General features: G+C 39.4%; 1 pseudogene; it reads left to right on the forward strand.

The window, feature by feature from the left end:
- The first annotated feature begins 4,059 nt into the window (after nt 1–4,059).
- LOC119265015 lies at nt 4,060–20,708 on the forward strand (annotated as a pseudogene).
- Nucleotides 20,709–22,231: the final 1,523 nt, after the last annotated feature.

Here is a 22,231-nt window from a genome sequence, read left to right on the forward strand (position 1 = left end):
ATATCCATCCATCCATTATCTAAGCCGCTTCTCCGTCAGGGTCGGGGGGGGGTGCTGGAGCCTATCCCAGCAGTCTTCGGGCGGAAGGCAGGATACACCCTGGACAGGTCGCCAGTCCATCGCAGGGCAGACAGACAGACACAGACAGTCACTCACACACTCACACCTAGGGGCAATTTAGCATGTCCAATTGGCCTGACTGCATGTCTTTGGACTGTGGGAGGAAACCGGAGAACCCGGAGGAAACCCACGCAGACACGGGGAGAACATGCAAACTCCACACAGAGAGGACCGCCCGGCCGGGGAATCAAACCCAGGCCCTCCTTACTGTGAGGCGACAGCGCTACCCACCATGCCACCGTGCCGCCCATATATATATATATTTGATATATAAATCTTGCATCTCCATTTTTTCACATTATCTGAAAAAAATACCTGTTGTTATTTAAATTGTATGTAAATTTTATGATGAATGGACCAAAAGAAACCAACCAAAATGACTTACAGAAAAACATCTGGTTCCATTGACTTACACTGAAAATAAAGCAGCCTTTTTCCGTCTCCTGTAAAGTTCCCATTTTGGAGGTTTTGTTCCGACAACACTGATATATAGTTTCATCTACTGGATACACGTCATTCATGTGGAGCTGTGAGTTGTACAAAAGAAGTGAAAGGGAGATGGTGACCAATGAAAAGGTGCATTTCTATGTAAAAACTAATGTTACAAACAGCCAACACCACCTCAGATAAGGATAGAATTAAAAATGTAATAACAGACATGGACCCCCACAACAAGATGCATGCAACGTAATAGCATCCTACAGGAGTACTGCAGTGACATTTTCCAGTTTGAATTCCAGAAAACTCCCATTGTAATGATGTATCTTAACAGTTGGAGAAACATTTGAAAAACAACAATTGCTTTGAAATGGATTTTTGGAGGTGAGCAGAAGGAAGGCAGACTTACGCTACTGCTAGAAAGCAGAATACAGCCATATAACTGTGGTAACTGTTTAAATCATCGCTACAAAGGAGAGAATGGAATACTCAGCTGACTAAAATGACTCTTCAGATGAGGTGGACATCAAGCTAAAAATAGAATATAGCTGAAGATTGCTGGCTATACCTTACCTCAGTTTGGCTTCTACTTTTTCTAGTTGAAAGAATAAAAAACTTGTCTTGGCATTCATTTCATACTGAATAAGGTTAGAATCACTGTCAATGTAAAGAAAGGTAAGAGAAAACTAGCTTGGGTGTATTTATTAGCCTATAGCTCAGTGGCTACGCTTGCAGTCAGGATTGGTTCGACACCACAGGGATTCTCAATAATTGTATGTCGCATATGTGTAATGAACGCTGGATAGTGAGAAAACACTGATAAACAAAAACATCAAAATGACAAATATGTGTGAATTCCTTTAAAACCACAAGGCTGAGGGAAATAAAGCTGTACTACAGAACACTGCATAGCACCCCAACTCACATATAAAGCTGTAGATTAAAGCATTAATCAGTTTCAAGCCGCTTATTGCTTTTACAAAACAGTAGCCAACATAAAATCTAATGACATACATTTTCAATAATTCATTATATACATTTCCACCAAGAAATGTAGTTTCTTTAGAGAATGTGATTTTGCCAAGCAACAATAGATCACTGAAAGAGAATAAGAACACTCAGTTGTTCATCATTAAATTGCCATCGTTTCATAAACTTTTAACCTTTTGTCAAATAATAATAAATAATGAACACTTTAATGCAGGAGCAGTCCTTTAATGCAAAAGCAATGCTTTTATATGTACTGTGCATGTCCCTTTTTCCATGCTGGGGCTGAATCTCTTACATTGTGCACTGCATAGGAATGTGCATGGCTCTTGACATAGTGTGACGGACCTGTGCCATTACAGGTGGTGTTGTAGAGGGTGGGACTGAAGAATACTATTAATACTAATCAAGGATACTATTTACACCTGTGCGGTGTGCTTGTGGGAGGGCTTCTCTTTTGTTTAGTGGTTTGTGTCCTGGGCAGTTTTCTTTTGTTCTTTTGGGCATTATGCTTCAGCTTGTTTGTTTATTTTGGAGTTATTGTGGTCTCCAGGTTTTTGTCCTTGAGATTTTTGCACCAGAACCTTAAGTTTATTTCTTATTAAAATATTTTTTTTATTTATTCACTGTGTGCTTCCCTTTTATTTGTCATGATAATGAGCCAGTCATGACAAATGTGGAGGCTCGTCCGCCTTTTGTTGTTGTTGTGGTTGTTGTTGTGTTTTTTCTGCCTTCTCTTTTTGAGTAGTTGTGGCATGTAGTGTTTTTTTTTGGGTTTTGTATTAGCTGGTTTTGTTTGTTTAGTTTGGTCTAGTGCTGGATTTTGTTGGGGTTTTGGACCTTTGTGTGGCTCCGTGGATCTTTTGGGTTTTGTTTTGCTGTTGTCTGGTGAGTACTCTGCAGGGGTGGGTTGATTTGGGTTACAGTTCCCGTTGCTAGGTTTAGTGCAGGGTCTGTGTTTGGGCACTCTGTTTTGTTTGGGAGGGTGGGTTTTGGTTTTCTTTTGGCTTCTGGGCTGAGGGCATCGCTGTAGGGGTTGGGTTTTGTGGCTCTGATCAGAAGACTCCTGCTCTGCTGGTATTTGGGTGCTTAAAGAGACTCAGCTCTTGGAAGGGGTATGCTAAGGAAGTGCAGCTAAGGAAAAGGTTATTCAGGCCCAGTTAGAGGTGGAGAAGCAGATTGAGCTGTCTAGGCATTAGTTGGAGCAAAAACGACTTGAAGTTGAGCGATACCGTTTGGATTTGGTTAAGGCTGGCAGGCTTTCAGATACTGGATTTTCGGCTGGTGCTGTTGAGTTTCCTGGTTTTGATGTAGTTAAGAATCTTCATTTGCTGCCTCGGTTTGATAAGAGGGATGTTGACAGGGTTTTTTTCGCTGTTTGAGCATCTGGCCAACGCAAGGGCTTGGCATGATGTAGAGCGCACTATTTTGTTGCAGTGTGTGTTTACTGGTAAGGCTCAGGAAGCTTATTCTGCACTCAGTGCAGAGGATGCAGCAGATTATGAGATGGTTAAGACTGCTGTTTTGCAAGCTTATGGATTGGTTCCAGAGGCCTATAGGCAGAAATTTAGGTTGTGGCGGAAAAGGGAGAAGGAAACACATGTAGAGTTTGTGAGGGATATTCCATTACATTTTAATTGCTGGTGTACAGCATCCAGTGTTAAGACTTTAGATGATCTGAAAGAGTTAATTATACTGGAACAATTTAAAAATTCTGTTTTGGATTGCCTCGTTACCTATATAAACGAGCGTAAAGTCAAGACTGCATATGATGCTGCTGTTGTGGCAGATGAATTTGTTTTGATTAATAAGACCTTGTTTGTCCGCCGGTTCCGTGGAGAGTCTGTTAAAAGGGGCTTGGCCTGGCGTCCTTCTCCTACGACTGGGCTGTGTACTAAAGTAGGGGAACAGTTGTGTCGTTTCCCCAAGTATAGAAATCTTGAGAATGTATGCCATTACTGTCATGCCAGTGGTCAGTGGAAAATCGAATGTCCTGTCTTGAGGACGAAGTCGGAAGGCACTCCTTCCAAGTTTTCTAGGAGTGCTCCTGGCCCTGTGAAACCTGTTAGCTTGATAGCTGCTGCTCCTTCTATGATTGAGTCTGCTACTGGGATGTCCTGGGTTTAGAGGGCTTTACCCAGGAGGTCCCTGTTCGTTTTTTGTGAGATACTGGGGCATCAGAGTCTTTTATATTAGAATCTGTTTTGCCTTTTTCTTCTGATATACGGCAGTAATGTTTTGATTAGGGGAATTGGACTAAATGTGTTGTCTGTTCCTTTACATAGGGTTGTTTTAAAGTCTGATTTGGTCCAGGGAGAGGTACAGTTGGGTGTGCGGTTTAGTTTGCCAGTAGAAGGAGTGCATTTGATTTTGGGTAATAATTTTGCAGGAGAACGGGTGTGGCAAGATGTTCTTCCTTCTTTGGTTGTGTCTTCTATACCAGTCACTCGAACGGGTGATTTAGAGGAGATTGTTTCTCCTGAGATGTTTGTGTCTTGTGCGGTGACATGTGTCATGGGTAAAGATTCCCCACCCAAGGACCCTTCATTGGTAATGGGACTTTCAGAGTGTAAAATATTCACCTGAGGTGTTGGGTAGAGAGCAACGTGCTGATCCTTCTCTCGGTGATTCGTTTGATAAAGTCCTGCCTTCCTCTGTTATTAAAGATCTGCCTTCAGGTTACTTTTTGGAAGGTGGCCTGTTGTTGAAAAAGTGGGTTCCACATGGCATTCATTTTGTGAGGGATTTCCAAATTGTAGTGCCAAACCAGTTTCGTAGTCTTGTTTTGCAGACTGCTCATGATGTGTCGGGACATTTTGGGGTGAGAAAGACATACACTGGATTACTGCAGCAATTTTTTTGGCCAAAACTAAAAAGGGATGTACATTAAGACTTGCCACACTTGCCAGTTAACTGGTAAGCCTAATCAAACACTGAAACATGCTCCCCTTAATCCTATTCCTGCTATTAGCCAACCCTTTTTTGATAGTGGATTGTGTGGGCCCTTTACCCAAATCCAAAGCGGGAAGTATTTATCTTCTGACTGTGATGTGTCAAGCCACACGATATCCTGCAGCTTATCCTCTTCGTTCTATCACTGCAAAGTCTGTGGTTAAAGCTTTGACTCAGTTTATTTCTGTTTTTGGAATTCCTAGAGTCATTCAGTCTGACCAAGGGTCTAATTTTACTTCTAGTTTGTTTAGCCAGGTGTTAAAACATCTTCATGTGAAACATAAACGGGCTACTGCATACCATGCCCAGAGCCAGGGAGCCTTAGAAAGGTTCAATCAGATGCTTAAGTCTTTGCTACGTGCTTGTGTTCAAATGCAAGGGGACTGGGAATCAGGGTTGCCCTGGTTATTGTTGGCTGTTAGAGAAGCATCTCAGGAAAATCTGGGATTTAGTCCTAATCAACTTGTATATTCTCATGACGTTCAGGGTCCATTGGCCCTACTGGCTGATGATTTGAGAACATTGGGTCCACCTGATAATGTTTTGGGTTATGTTAGTGACTCTTAAAGCCGTCTCTATGAGGCTGGTCATTTTGCTAAATAAAAGCTCAGCCATTCTCAGGATAAGATAAAGCGTCTCTTTTGATCATAGAACAGAGGTTTGTATGTTTCAACCAGGTAACCAAGTACTTCCTCTGCTGCCTGTTGTTGGCTCTCCTTTTCAGGCCAAATTTGCTTGTCCCTATACTGTGGTGAGGCAGGTGTCTGATCTTAACTATTTGTTGGAGACACCAGACAGAAGGAAGGTCACTAGAATCTGTCATGTTAACCTGTTGAAGCCCTATTATGCCCGTGAGTCCCATGCGGAAAAGCTAGAGGTGTTGAGTGACAAAGTACAGGTTGATGTTACACCTGTTCTTTTAGCTCGTGCTAGCTCTAATGATGAACCATCTCATCCTTCTGTTTTTCCTGTTTTAGAGCCTCCTGATGACTTTGACCCAGGTGATTGTGTTCTACTAGGCCAGTTAAAAAATTCAGAAGCTTTGAGTAATTTAGCTTTGAGTAATGCTTGGGCATTTCTCTGCCTTGCAGCATTTGGATTTGGTTATACTGATCAGTGAATGAGTCACTGTTTCCAGATACCCCCACTTGCACAAGTCTTATTGAACGTGATATAGATGTAAGTGAAGCAGCCACTGTTCGGCAGCGATACTACCGTGTGTCTATGGACAAGAGAAGACAGTTGGAGAAGGAAGTTGTTTACATGCTTAAACATAAAATAGCTGAGCCTTCATTTTCCAGCTGGGCTTCTTCATGCCGTTTGGTGAATAAGCCTGATGGTTCTTTTAGGTTTTGTACTGATTATCGGAAGGTATATGCAGTGACTAAGCTGGATTCCTTTCCGTTGCCATGGGTGGAGGATTGTATAGACCAGGTAGGTTCTGCCCAATTTGTGAGCAAGTTTGATTTGTTGAAAGGCTATTGACAGGTTCCTTTAACAAAAAGAGCTCAAGAAGTCTCTGCTTTCATTGCACCATTTGGTTTGTATTCTTACAGGGTTATGAGTTTTGGTTTGAGAGATGCCCCTGCTATATTTCAGCGTCTAATGAATCATGTTGTACTGGTTTAGAGGGCTGTGCTGTTTATTTGGATGATGTTGTGGTGTTTAGTGATACCTGGGATGCTCACCTTCTCTGTATAAGAGCACTGTTTGATAGTTTTGTCAAAGCTACACTTACTATAAACCTGGTTAAATGTGAGTTTGCAAAGGCCACGGTATCTTATTTGGGTATGCTTGTGGGGCAGGGACAGGTGTGCCCATTGCGGTCTAAAGTGATGGCTATTGATCAGTTTCCCCCTCCCTCCACCAAGAAGGACTTGATGCATTTTCTTTGTATGGTTGGATACTATCATGCTTTCTCCAAAAACTTTTCTGTAGTGGTAGCACCTCTTACTAACCTCTTACTAAGGGGCAGTCGTTGACTGGAGGTTAGGGATCTGGAAGTGATCGGAAGGTTGCTGGTTCGATCCCCAGGGCCGACAGTCCATGACTGAGGTGTCCTTGAGCAAGACACCTAACCCCCAACTGCTCCCCGGGCGCCGTGGATAGGGCTGCCCACCGCTCCGGGCAAGTGTGCTCACTGCCCCCTAGTGTGCGTGTTCACTAGTGTGGTGTTTCACTTCACGGATGGGTTAAGTGCGGAAGTGGAATTTCCCCGGTTGTGGGATCAAAAAAAAAGTCTTGGGTGCCCCCCCAATTGGATCGGCGTTTTCAACTGCAGGTTGATGCTAGCAATATAGGTGCGGGAGCAGTTTGGTTGCAGGTTTCTGAGCATGGTGTAGATCACCCAGTGGGTTTCTTTTCCAGAAAATTCAATTCTTACCAAATTAATTGGTGAATTATTTTGTAATAGAGGAGGCTTTGGCATTAATTTGAGTATTGAAACATTGAGGTTTATGTGGGTTCTTGTTGTCCCCTGGTGGTGTATACAGATCACAAACCAGCAGTTGATGAGGTGGTGTCTGTTTTTGCAGGGGTACCACTTGGACATCCGACATATTAAGGGTGGCCTTAAAAGTGAATAACTGTTTTTGGTTATTAAAATTGCTTTCTAGGTGTCAAGGCTGCTGGTGGACACTGGTGAATGGGGAGATTGAGTGGTTCGGGATGAAGCACTGGGGACACGATGTTGATTGATCGGAGTTGTTGGACCCATTGTTTTTGTCCTGTTTTTGTTTGTTGGTTTGTGTTTGTTTTATTTATTATTTTATTTATTTATTTATTTATTTTAAGGCGGGGTGTGTGACGGACCTGTGTCATTACAGGCCTGTGCCATTACAGGTGGTGGTGTAGTGGGTGGGGCTGAAGACCTAATCAAGAATACTAAGAGATGGCCATTTGAGGCATATATACAGTCAAGTGACGTATTCTTTAGTGTTTTATGTTGCACTTTTACAGCAAATCATATAGTACACGTTTTTCATTTAAAGCCTGCGATAGTAGTGGAGGAGTTGTTTAGCCTGCTAGCTCTCTTTTAGCTTGATTAGCTGATCAGCTAATCAGTGATCTTACTGAAAGATTGCTCGTTTAGCAACATGGGGATTTATTTATTTAATTCCACAATGAGCACTGTAACCTCACATTCTTGCATTATTTGCAAACACTCGAAAAAAATCATCCATTGAAAGGTTTTATTAGGAAACCAGAAGTGGCTCTTCTATAGGACTGCACTTTCTGGCACCTTATTTTTGACGGAGTGTGGAACCGAAGTGTCTTTATAAGGGGTTTATAAGGGATTTAACTTCACCATACTGGCTTTTAAGCCATTAGCTCCATTAAATGATGGCCGCTCTAAAACAGACTGTCTCTGGGTGGGTGGAATGGCCTTTCCACAGCCTTGAACACTTGATGTTAGCTGATGTGTATCTGTTAACTGATGTCACAAAATTGGCAGCTACCGCTCTCTCTCCCCAAGTGTGTTGAGCTGTTGTTAGTGGCAGATTGAAAAGATTACAGTAGGCCATGTTGTTCACTGTTGTTCATCTTTTAAAAATAACCTCTAGTTTCTAGTTTGTAATAATTCAGCCAACACTGTATATAATTATTAAATAAAACAATGAATATCCAATCTGTACTGCGCAAACATTTATAGCTCCTATATTCTCTTCATTAGACCGTCACTCTGAAGGATGACCAGGTGTTCCCAATGAACCCACCAGAGTTTGATAAAATTGAACATATGGCCATGATGACTCACCTCAATGAAGCGTCTGCGCTGTAACCTCAAAGCGTGTTATGCAGCATGGGTGATTGATGTAAGCCCATTGAAGTAGACTTGTTTCATTTACAAGTAAAGTCATTTTTCAGTGTTTCTATCTGAAATAAGATTGAGGAATGACGGCTGAATGTTGAATGGATGTTAGACCTTTCATAGCACCACCCCACGTTTTCTCCATCTCTGATAAGGCATATCAGTTCATGCTCACTGGTAAATTCCTTTACACTTTCAGAGAAACTATCACTCTGGCCCAGTCCAGTCTTGAATCTATATGTTCGGCTTTAGGCCTGTCATGATCTAAACTGACAAATTATGTCTCACATAATCTGTCTCACACTCGTTTATTGTATGCAGTGGTTAAAGTACAAGACTAAATTGACTGAATTGGCTGATTAACTTGTATCCTAGCTAGTGCCAAAGTGGGACTTGTTTTTAGGCTGGGAGTTACATGATACAGACCAGCCCACCCCAAACTTTAACTGTAATTCTCCTGCTACACATACATGCACAGCATTGCCTTCATGCCTTCAGAACTTTTTCTAAAACCTGCAATTTGATCTTTTTTATTCCTTACTCTTATGGAATATTTATATGCTACACATAGATAACCAAGATGGCTAGATAATGATCAAATGAAAACTAGTGAAAGCTTTTGATATAATCATGACAGCCAGTGGGAAATAAACTAATGCTAGACAAATAAGTTAAGCCCTGTCAGCATTTCCCACTGCCCATCTGCTCGGATATGTCCTTATCCTTCTTAACAAGCTTATTCATGCTTGTTTTCACGTTTTGGTGTCACATTTTTTTGTTTTTTTTGTGCTATTCTTGCTGCTTTTGTCCATCTTCACATGATTCATGTATGAAATCTGCAAAAAAATGTAACTCCTGCCTGTTTTGTCTGATGTACACCATCACTCACATATTTTACACTAATGTCTCGAGGCTGATATTAGCTCTTTATTCAAAAATCCACTTTTAATAGTGCAGCAGTTACATGCTAGCGTCGATACAGGCGTCTGAATATACCTGATACATCATTTAAGCTGGAATGAGAATTGACAATAAGCTAACTTTAGCTTCATCTTATCTCAGTTGCAGTCTATAATGTAGGCTGCAGCACTTGAGATGGAGGCTGCTGGTTTAGCCCCTAAAGTACTCCAGATATACACTTGGATGTAACATTTATATGTTTATTGTTGTGAGTTTATTCATAGGCCCACAGTAACTGGACCAAAGTACTACCTGCCCACCAGAAACTCTCTGAACTCTCTGGACCCCCCCCCTTCCGACATCAATGCTAGCTGTTGATAATCAGTAACTGATGACAGATATGGCTCAGCTCAAATAAACAAACATTTCCAACTGATGCTTATTGCAACAAAAACACATGATTGTGGAAGCGAACAGCAGTAATTGTGTTCATGTGTGTATGTAATTGCGACCAGGTGATTATTGTGACAGGCCGTTTCATAATATCTGAAAAAGAAGGTATGATTTGTATCTAAAGGACTCAATCACCTAATTTCAATGAACTTTTATTTTTCTATACAGATAATCAGTCAATCTTGATCATGTAAGAGCATCAAATTGACAACAAATTGTAGAGGAATTCTCTATCAACGTCTGTTTTAAGCCTCAGTAAAATACATGTATATCATCACTGTCATGAAAACTATTCAATATATATAACTAGATTTGATTGATAGTAATTTGGGACCATTTTGATGGTCCATGACTGATAAATGGAATTTGAAATGTTCTCACAATGTAAAGGTTTGCTGGTATCATCAAATAATGTAAAAAAAAAAAGACATATTGATATATTCTTAAAAATAAAGATGCCGAAAATTGTTCTTTGGAATAATAATAAAGAACCTCTCAATAAATGGAAGAACCATCTTTGGAAATGAGATGTGCAATGATAAAGAACCAGTTTACAAGTTAAAGAAACTGCGCATAATGTGAAGGTTCTATCCTAATTAGAGATTTTTTAGGTTGTTCATGCGTCCACTCCAAGAACATTTAGAAGGCTTTATTTTCAAGAGTGACAGTGATGATATACAATGTGGATAGCTCATTATGGAGAGATCATTGTAATGCTTTTGGCTTATCTTTGCTTTAAGTGGAGAATCTGGGGCAGGAAAACTGTGAACACAAAACCTGTCATCCAGTACTTTGCAACAACCGCAGTATCAGGAGACAAGAAGAAAGCCTCCAGCTTCTGGAAAAATGCAAGTAAGAGTATCAACAACAGCAGACTTCATATGCAAATTTATTCATGAGAAATGAGTGTCTGGACTCATGACGTACGCTGGAGGATCAGATCATCTCTGCCAACCCTCTGCTAGAGGCCTTTGGTAATGCCAAGACTGTCAGAAATGACAACACCTTTCACTTTGTGAGCTGGTTTGACACCTATCAGAAGATGAGTTGGAGTCTACAAGGCTCTGATGAATTTCTCTCTCAGCATGGCTATTCAAACTCTTCTCAGTCATATCAAATCTTTTCCAGGGGAAATTCATTAGAATTAACTTTAGAACCACAAGAAAACTGGCCTCTGTTGATACTGAGAATTGAGAAGTTGTTTCTTTTCTTTCTTTCTTCAAATTTTCTGAGTAAGTAATGATCGTTCAGTATGACTCAGTGCTGTTTCATTACCCAGACTTGCTGGAAAAGTCGAGTCACATTCCAGCTGTCAGCAGAAAGAAGCTATTTATTTAGAATATTTTATCAGATCATGTCCCATAAGAAACCTGAGCCGATGGGTAAAATGATTCTACTTACATCTGTTGCATTAACTTGTTTTCATTCTGTTGATAAAGGCAGATTTAATACAAGATCTTTCTGGTATCTCCTAGGACTGGGTGGCAATAATACAAAATCACAACACTTGCACACGCTTTTAGTTTTTCTGAGGGTTAAAAAGTTGGAATAGACAGAAAGAACTAGCAGTGCAACATTACACTGTTAGAAAAAGGTTCCATGCAGGTACATGATTCGTTCATCAAGATACAAACAGTATAAATGTTCCCTCAAAGGTACAACAGTGATTTTAAGGTCTAATTGTGTACCTTAAATAAGTTTTTCCTAGTGCAAATGGAACCATTTAATAAAAAGCCTGGCGATGAGACGGGGTGAGTCAATACAACTTAGAACATATCACTTCAGTGGATTATGGTACAATTATGTTCCCTGACTAAAGGCACAGAGATGTACCCCTGAGGGCACCACCCCAGTGACAAGAAGGATACTGCCCCAGTGACAGTGTCGTAGCCTTTTTTCTGAGAGTGTGACTACAGTGATTTTATTGAAGTTATTACAATGTTTAATCCTGTTTAACAGTACTAAATCCAGTAAAACAGGATAAATTATGCTCTGTTTTTATGACTCATGTGTTTGCTCAGTAATGATGCACTGAAATGATTGAAGATGATTTGATTAAAGATGTAAAAACTTTTGAGAAAATAAGTCATCATCTTGACATAGTAAATCACAATATGTGATTTTTTTAACTGTAATTGAACTGTAAAATACTTGTGGTTTTAAATTTAAAAAACTATGTTTATGGTTAATTGTGCCTTGATATGTATTTTTTTCAAAAGTGATTATTCTCCCAGCCACAATCATGAACAGGGTACATTGGCACATGTGGAGCAAATCTCCAATGGGGTAACCTTTCACGGCTTTCTAAACTTTGAATGCAACGAGATTTTGTTATAATTTTGGACTGTTTCTATTGGTTTTTTGAAGCTTTATAACTCAATTGGAACTCAGGCAAAGTCAGTCTATGAGAAGATGTTGGACACAATGCAACCAAGGCAGTTCTTCACTGGTGTCCTTGACATTGCTGGATTTGAAACATTTGATGTAAGTGTTATTGCCATGGTCTAATGAAGCAGAAAAGAACAGCGTGCTATACATATCCATAAATATGACTACTGACCTAGATTACCTGTGATATTTTTTTGGAAATATTATTGCCTGCAGTTCAACAGTTTGGAGCAGCTTTGCATCAACTTTACCAACAAAAACTGCAACAGTTGTTCAACCACCACATGTTTCTGCTTGAGCAAGAGGAATATAAAAAAGAAGTGGGAGTTCGGTGACTTTGGAATGGATCTGGCTGCATGCATTGAGCTTATTGACAGGGTAAGAACCGTTTAGGCTGCTGAGTGAAAAGATGAAAAAAGATGAAAAATATAAAAAATCTGATACCATCAAAGAACACTACTCATCGTTTTCATGTAACAGCATCATGTATCAATTTGCAGCCAATCGACATCTTCTCCATTCTCAAGGAGGAGTGCATGTTCCTTAAGGCGTTTGATACTACCTTTAAGAACAAGCTTTATGATCAGCATCTTGGCAAGTCAAGCATTTTCTCCCTAGTCCACTATGCTGGCACTGTAGACTATAATATCACAGGCTGGCTGGACAAGAATAAACATCCTTTGAATGAAACCGTGGTGCAGCTCTATCAAAAGTCTGATTTGAAGTTGCTGGCTTTCCTTTACTCCTGTTATGGCTCTGCAGAAGGTATGCTTGTCTATGCAATTGCAACCTTTATATCTATGTCAGGTCTTCTCAAAAGTCTTCTTGTCTTCATGTGTGGAAAACCGTTGCTGGTGGTGGCACTGTTGGAAAGAAAGCAACAAAGAAGAAAGGCTCTTCTTTCCAGACAGTGTCAGCTCTCTTCAGGGTGAGTAGTGAAGCTCAAAGTTTTTTCTGATTATTTTATATAAGATTTTTAGTTGTGGAAATGATCAAACAAGACAGTCTGCTCTCCAGGAAAACCTTGGGAAGCTGATTACCAACTTGAGAAGCGCTCATCCACATTTTGGAAGATGCATTACTCCTAACGAGACTAAAACACCAGGTAGATTCAGTTTATTAGCTCTGCCTTTGTTGAATCAGTTGTGGTGTTAGAGGGGATCTGCATCTGCAGGAAGGCTTTCTCAAGCAGGATTATATTTGAAGACTTTAAACAAAAGTAACATTCTGATGACTTATTTATATCTTGACAAGACAGAATTAATATCATATTTGATAGATGAATGCAGTCAATAATGCAGTCATAACATCACAGTGATTTATCAGTCTACTCAGTCTTTATCAGAGTTCACTAGCACTGAGATTAATAACTGATCATCACAATGATTTATCAGTCTACTCAGGCTTCAGCATGAACATCAGGGTTTGTAAAGAAGCTGTTTACTGAGATCTTCTTTAGAGTACATCTTTACATGACATGTGCTTGTTTATTTAAAATAGTGAATGAACAAGCATTGGTTGTGTTTTTTATTTTTTCACCATTGTGACTAAGTAGTCCTACAGTGTTCTCCTTCAAATGTAAATGGCATTTCAAGTGCTGCCTTTACAAACTGTTACTTGGACTGAATACAGATGCTTCATTTCTATTTTATGAATGTATTTGCAGTATTTGTATTGACATGACATAACAACTTATGATAGCATATCTGCCATGACATACTTATGGCATGGTTATTTCTAGCAGGGTTCAACTATGATCATTTTCCATCCATCCATCCATCCATTTTCTAAGCCGCTTCTCAGTCAGGGTCGCGGGGGGGTGCTGGAGCCTATCCCAGCAGTCATCGGGCGGAAGGCAGGATACACCCTGGACAGGTCGCCAGTCCATCGCAGGGTAGACAGACAGACACAGACAGTCACTCACACACTCACACCTAGGGGCAATTTAGCATGTCCAATTGGCCTGACTGCATGTCTTTGGACTGTGGGAGGAAACCGGAGAACCCGGAGGAAACCCACACAGACACGGGGAGAACATGCAAACTCCACACAGAGAGGACCCTGATTATGATCATTTTATAACAGATAAAGATGCACCTAGCTAATTACTGCACAATTAGTTACACCTCAAACTTTCAACTTGTTCACAGGTACATAGTACTGAATGCAAGTCAGTTTATTGTACATGTATTACTTATTGGTACTGTACAGGTGTTTTTCAAGGCTGGTCTTCTTGGGGCTTTAGAGGAGATGAGAGACAACAAACTAGCTGCTCTCATAACCATCACTCTGACACTGTGCAGTGACCTCCTCATGAGAAAAGAGCTCTCCAAAATGATGTAGAGAAGCAGGCCCGTAGCCAGCATTGTGATGGGGGGGGGCTTTTTCCCCCAAAAGTGGACTTCATTTGGCTCTCTACTCCAATGCCCCCTAAATACACGAGCACACTTCAAACCTTTTAATTTAGACATATTTTATTCATTATAAGTTTGTTGTGAGTCTGTTGTTGCTGTCCTTATTTGTTCGTCTGTTGCTCCCCACTGTTAACAGAAATTTGATATAAATGTAAGTGTTACTCAAACTTCCTACATCTGTGATGTGACTTCATTGTCTGTCTCTGTTGCTCACCTCAGTTGTCTGTTGCTTTGTTCCATTGTCTCTGTTGCTGCCCTCCATTGTCTGTCTCTGATGTTGCTGTCCTTTATTGCCTATCTCTCTACTGTTGACATAAATAGATAAGAATTACTTCATGAGGTACACTATCGGTATGGTCATTAAAACTTAAACATGAATTAATAATGAGATAAATTGAAGTGTTCCGTCTTATTCAAATCTTCCTACAACTGTGCTGGGACTTCATTGTCTCTCTCTGTTGCTCACCTAGGTCTGTTGTTGTTCTCCCTCCTCTGTATCTCTGTTGCTGTCTGTCTCTGTTGCTGTTCTTCATCGGACACTTTGGAACTCAACCGACACAGATTTTCATCAAACTTTGTGTGCCTTTTTAGTGGCAATGTAGAACCCCAGAACTGCATTTGCATGAATCTGCCACTAATATAAAGGGAGAAATGGACTAAGAATGTTTTAAGTAAGAGGGTAGGGCACTACACATTCAACCTTGATTATGTCCATTTAAATTACAGATGGCTTTGATGCTGTTTGAAAGCTCTTTTCTGGCTCTACAGAGTACACAAACAACACTGAACTCAACAGTTAGGCCCTTTTTAGTGGCAAGGTAGAACTCCAAAACTGCATTTGCATGAATCTGGCACTAATATTTCAGAGGTTGTTCATGACATTGCAGGCTATGTGTGGAAAAGATACTGACCATTTTAAAATAGTTTTTTTTATATTCAGATTTTAGTATTTTAATCTCAGAATTTATACTCGGCTAACTGTTGAGTTTCACTGCTACTAGCTGTTGATAGCTCACCCTCCAAATGCTGACCCACTGAATAAATAGGGGCAAAATAATAAATTAAAAAACATTTCCATATTTAACCCTTTTTTACACCTCTATACTGTATTTTATTTACTATGGCCTTAGGAGCAACAGGCATGTTGAGAGTAAAATACACCCTAGCTTGATCATCAGCATTGCAAAGTGAGTGACTGAATGTTATTGTCACTTAACCTACATTTCTTAAAAATCAACTAAAATCCAGACTTTGGAGTTATCTGAATAACAACACTAATAATCCGGTGTTACATGTACAATATACTATTGGGCTTAGCCGAGCCCGGCACTGTTAACGCAGGGGAGTTGTAAAGAAATAGAAGCCCTGCACTCAGCAGCAGCAGTTTACCGATTTTGGGCCTTTTTTTGAACAAGTCACCAATGTTTTGGGACAATGTTGCTGCCGATTTCTTTCGTTTTCTCAAGTAACTTAATCCCCTGATTCTTATTCTTTCCACTAGCTAACAACAGAAATGGGGGAATTACCGCCACCTACTGGATTGGTGTAAAACAGTCTGAACAAAAAGTGTAAAGAGAAACATTAACCATTTTTCTTACTCCTCACTTCTCTGAGTCTACTTTTCTTTTTTTATTAGTCTGGATCTTTAAAGAAAATGATGAGCTGAAAAGACAGTGAGAATGTAATGCAAACCTTGTTGTTGACAATTGTTTGATAAGATTTTGTTCTATGTATCTTTATTCATGTGCGTATTACTGATGTTAATACTGACATTTCACACAATTGGTATCTTTGCAGAGAATAATATATATATATATAAAGATACAGCAGGTGACAAGCAACAAATGGAGGAGAGAAAATAAGAAAATATGTATGCAATGTGTTTACATAGCTGTGAAAGAATGCACATTCCAGCACAGTGCTACTGAAATAGAAGTCACAGACTGCCCCTCCTTCATTTAACCCTTTCAAAATTCCAGGCTTATTACTTAGGCTTATTATTCATTAAATACAGGGACTTCAATGCAAACTGCTTGAGCTTTTCTTAGGTTACGGAAGTGTGTAATAAAACTTTGTTTTATTAGGAGTGGCAGTCTGTGGCGGTCTGGCCATTTAAGGGTCTGATTTCCGTTATTCATTTATTTTACTTTACAGTTGCACAAAACAAATAAAGTTGCATACAACACATTGCTGTTCTTTTATTCTATATCTATGTCTGATATTTATTCATTTATCCAGGGTTCTTTAATGTATATATTTGAGTTTTTATCAGTTTTGTTTATGTTTAGCCTTAATAATTAATGTATACGTAGCCGTTATAGTTATAGCCTACGGAATGTTTGCTCATCATGTCCTTGAAGCATAAGTTCATAGCAGACTGTGTAATGTTTTGTTGTTTTTTTTTACTTTGGATCCTTAATGAATCTGAGGCCTGTATTAAATATAAAATATCAGTGTCTCCATTTTGACAACCCAATAAACCATCTCTTGTTTTTTTTTCTTGTCTATTGGTGAAAGTTTGAAAGTATGCCCTTCATCATGGTAATGTTACGCGTTTTTCATTGGCTGTTTCATGAATCTGGTTCCATGAAGGAGAGAAGCTTGCAACTGTTGTGCCTAAGTTTCAAGTAAGCTGCAGGAAGCATTACATTATGCACTTCAAGTGTAATTTACTTTCATGTAGGTTTCAAGCAACTTAAGTTGCATGAAAGTTTCACTGTGAAGCCCGACTTAAAAAAATAAAAACTTTATGAAGTAAATAGAGCTTTGGTAGTTTGTAGTTTACCTATGTTTATATGGTTCTGTGTATTTTGTGGCTATTGTACTTAAATATTGCACACAAGCAAATAAAGAAATACAGAAATATACTAGCAGGAATTATTATAACAGAAATTCTGCCCATACAATTAAAATGTACTAGGAGCATTTTTCTCTAGACAGACACTCTCTGAGAAGAGTTCAGAGTGCTGTACAAGTCTTGAGTCATTATTAATAGTCAAGATCATTTGCTTTGTCCTCCTACCTTCACCCCTGAGTACAGCACTGTATGGCTAACCATTTCACACAGCTGTTTTTTATTCTTTTTAATAAAAATAATCACCGCAATTCAGAACACCCGTCTGCTCAGTGCCAAAAAACGAAGCTAGAGTGTGATATAAATCAACTTCAGGGAGAGGTAGAGGAAGCCATCCAGGAGGCGAGAAATGCTCAGAAGAAAGCAAAGAAGGCCATCACTGACGTACGTTCCTATAAATTATCCTTAAGCAACCCAATGTCCTTAAATTACTCAACTACAAGGTTTGACGTTCTGTGCTGTTACAGGCTTAACCCAACAAATGTGTTGCTTGGGAATCGGATTGCGTAAAGGAACTGCCAAAAACAGCACTCACTAGAGAGAAGGAAAAGCACTACAAACAGATCCAACTCCAAACGAACAAAAACAAGGAAGAGGATTAAATTCATTTTGTATATATTTGTCATTTTAAACTATTAAAACATTTTGTTCTTTCTTGGCTTGTTGTTTTATCGTGTGTGGTTTTTCCATCCATATCAGAATATTTGCATCCACTTTTCCCTTCCAAGACTTTCAATCTTTTTGATTATTTTCTCTCAAAGACCCTTGTTTTACACTCTCTCCTTTTCTTGTACTCATTTTTTATTCTGCACTCATTTTAATACCATTAAAATTGAATGCATTTTTAGTTACTGTGTGTGTGAGAGTGCCACAGAACATGGCTCTATCTCTTGGCCAAATGAACAGCAGGACTGGAGGCATTATGAAAGCTGGCTAATCATTTCAAAGCAAAGCCCAATAAGCCTGCTTGCCCTAATGAGTAAGTCCCATGGTTACTGCTGTTCAAATACTCTGGCAAACCAACAGCTTGGTGTGGGAAAGAGCTACCGACTGGTTAAATGATCCCCCAGATTCCAGAAAGAATGCTCTGAATCCTTTTCCTCATACAACAAGCACAAAAGCATCAAGCTTACAACAAAAGTTACCAACCAAAGGCATTCAAGTACATTGATAGCATTAATTCATCCTGCGTCTGCATGATGTGAACAACCTTCTATAAAGTGACTCTGTAAATGAACTGCTTGTGGTTTCTTAAAGAACTTTTCAGCAAGTTCCTTAAAGGGCCCGTATTCGAATTTTTTATTGTATGTTCGTTTCCCCCAAAGATCCTCTTGGAACATCTGTATGATTTTATGGGCCAAAAAACAGTCATATTCATGTTTACATGACCATTTTCTAGTCTCTGTGCACCACTTAGAATCAAGCAGGCTGTTTTTAATGTTAATGTTAACTTTTGTGCTTTGAAGAGACGTATATTTAACCTCTGTTTTGATTGGCTGCCCTGTATTGTGCCTCATTAAAAAACAGTCAAGGCTGAGACACTCCTAAAACTTCAACATGAGTTGGTGTGGCTACACTGCTGTAGGCTAAACAGACAAATGATCTAAATAGACAGATACACTTAAAAAAAGTCTGCTTAACTTAAAACGATAGAGTAACTGATTTCACAGTTTTTCTTGAGTTTTCTCTAGTGTAAACGGAACTTCACATGTTCCTGAGTGATGCAGTGGACTAAGCCGTCACCCCAGCAGGAGGTAGTGAGTTTGAGCCCCAGCTATGCCATAGCCATCTGTAAGTGCATATCCAAGAGGAAAAATGTCTAGCAGGTTGTGTGATGGAGAGAGTCCTGGCTAGTGGGGATGTTAAATATAATAAACAGTTTCATTTTATTTACCTAACTGAGATGCAGAACTAAAAAAGTAAAAGAACCTTTGACTGTAAGAGAAAGAGAGTAACTTAAGTAAGAGAACTTTCAACTGAGAAGAATTTGAGTTGTGCGAACTCTTGTGTCCTCAAGTTGAGTCAACTCAAGAAAAGCAATGAAATCAGTTGCTATATCATTTTGAGTTGAGCTGACCTTTCATTTTTAACGGCATATGTAAATGAGTTGGTTTTTGTGACATCACAAACACAGTGAATTCAAAACAGATCCAAAACATATTCCATCCATTTCCATATCTCCATATGGAACATTTACAAATTTCCATTAATGGCTTGTTTGTGCAGTATCCTTTAATGTTCACACTTTGGCACACAACCTACATCAAACTCATAAAACAATCCAAGTAGTCTCAGCTTTATTGTTCTGTGAACACCAGCAACTTCTATCTTGGCAGCTGCACATCCTTTCAGACCCAAAGTGTTGAGTTTTCTTCTAACAACTTTCAGATCTGAAGCAAGAGTGGGGCTTGAGTTTCTTCTCAGTGAATCTCTCAATGGTGAAAACTTTAAGCTTCAAGTGCTGCTTTTCTGATGTTTTACACTTCTTTTCCTTTGACTTTCTCTTCCTTATGCAGGTGAATTATCTTATATCTCATAAATATCTCCTCAAAAGTGAATAACTTGTACTTAATTGATATTTTGACTTGAAGTAAATAAAACACATAGTATATTTTCATTGCACTGCAGGTGTTTTTAGACTAATACGAGAACATGCTGGATAAGTTACAGCAGTCTCCCTGTGTTTCCTCTCACAGGTCCGTGAACTGGAGGTGTGGTATAGATGCTGTTAAAAGTGTGCCGAAATACCAGAGAAGAGTTAAGGAGCTCACCCATCAGGTATGTTGATAATTTACCTCACATTCTTTCATATACAGGTTCCTGAATGGTTCTTAGTTGACAGTTTTTTCCTATACCAATAATTAGCGTAGAACTTTTACATTATGTGGAGATACAGTTTTAATAAAAGTTGGCTAAATTGTTTACACAGATGATGCTTTAAAGAACTTAAAGAGCTTTTATTCTTAATACAATTATAAGTATTATTCATACAATTATTATTCTTATCTCAGTTCATTAATTGGAAATGTACATTAAATTTGTGTGATATTTTTGTCCACAGACTGAAGAGGACAGAATGAATGTCTTAAGGCTCCAAGATCTGGTCAATAAACTTCAACTAAAAGTGAAGGCCTACAAGTGTCAGGCAGAAGAAGCTGTAAGTTTCTATAAGAGACAAAAATAAAATGAGTTAGCAGATAAATAATTACTGAAAACATTCTTTAACATGAATGTAATTCACTGTGTACTTCCACAGGAAGGGCAGGCCAACAGTCACCTGTCTAAACTGAGGAAGGTGCAGCACAAGCTGGAGGAGGCTGACATTGCCGAGATGCAGGTCAACAAGCTGAGAACCAAGAACCATGATGTTGGAAAGGAGAGGTTTTGTTGATTTAAATGCAAAATCCATCCCATAAAGCCTGATGAAGACAGACATGGCAATATGTTTTCTTTTAAATTTATTTCACAGACTGCTGAATCTGAGTATAAGACTGTGAAGTGGATAATCGCTTCCGCCCCACGCAGGAATAACTGAGGTAGATCAGTAAATCAGTAATCCATTAAAATGGAAGCCAAGCATAAACCACCTGTGAGGTCTTTTTTCCCATGAAGAACATATGCCACAAGGCAAATAATAATAAAATGAATGATGTAATACACCACACACAGTACTGAAACTGCTCATAAATCATTATGGGCTTGCGTCTTTAACACTGCTGTAACATCTGGGGATTCTATTTAATAGCAAAATACCAAGCTGGTCATCTAGTACCAAACCTTCAAGAGGCATGGCTGAAAAACAAGTGCTTGTATACGAACAGGAGGATTTTGGTTAACCACCTCTGACCTAAACTCACAGATTTTTATATTGTATTTCAGAACTGCTAATAACTGTCCTCTATGGAAAATTTCAGGACGTTTCTAGTAGGCCATGTAAAAAGAGAGTGGATTTTCAGAATTTGGGAATCAAGCTTTGGACTTGATTCCATACAGTGATTTTCCCACATCTGCACGCTCACAGAGTGTATGATATTTTGCTATCACTCTCCTTCCATGACACACACATCAATAGGAGGAACTGGAGGTTAGGGAACCAGCCCACTGACTGGAAGGTTGCTGGTTCAATCCCCTTGGCTGACAGTCCATGACTGAAGTTCTCTTGAGCAAGGCACCTAACCCCCAATTGCTCCCCAGGCGCTGTGGATAAGTGTGCTCACTGCCCCCTAGTGTGTGTGTTCACTAGTGTGCATGTATGTGGGTGTTTCACTGCACGGATGGGTTAAATGCAGAGGTCTAATTTCACAGTGTGCAGCACAGTGACAAATGGTTGTGAATTCTAGAATAGATTGATTGTATTTAACCTACAGAGTAAAATGTCCAATTTGCAACACAAAAGTTGCTTACAGTCAAACGTCTCTGCCAGTGCTGAAACACCCAGAAGCTGACAAGGCAGAATCAAGAATTGTTACAGTTTAGCTACCAGATAAGTTCATTTTGAATTAGCTCCCCAAATTGCCTTGCTATTAATATCTATTAAGTCATTCAACTTAATCTCACTAAAGGCCAAGTCATGTTTGATTTACAATGAAGCAATGATGTCTACTTTCTCAAAGGAGTTGACAGACCTGGCTAAGATCTAATAGGTCAATTCATTAATCTGCCATTCGGTGTCCCTGTGGAACAACTGAGGTAGTAGCACATGAAATGAATATGTCAAGATCCTTTGTCATTCATAACGTAAATAGCGATGGCGTGTTATAGATGTAGTTAATGTTGCGCTTCTTATTTTGACAGATCTCCTTCCCTATGTCTTCATTTCTGGAACAGAACTGATTGACTCTTGGAATCAACTCCATCCAGTATCCAGACGCTCCAGTATTTCTAGAATTGAACTACCTTAAAGCCATGAGGGTT

This window comes from Pygocentrus nattereri, chromosome 13 (assembly GCF_015220715.1).
Source record: "Pygocentrus nattereri isolate fPygNat1 chromosome 13, fPygNat1.pri, whole genome shotgun sequence".
NCBI classification, from domain to species: domain Eukaryota; kingdom Metazoa; phylum Chordata; class Actinopteri; order Characiformes; family Serrasalmidae; genus Pygocentrus; species Pygocentrus nattereri.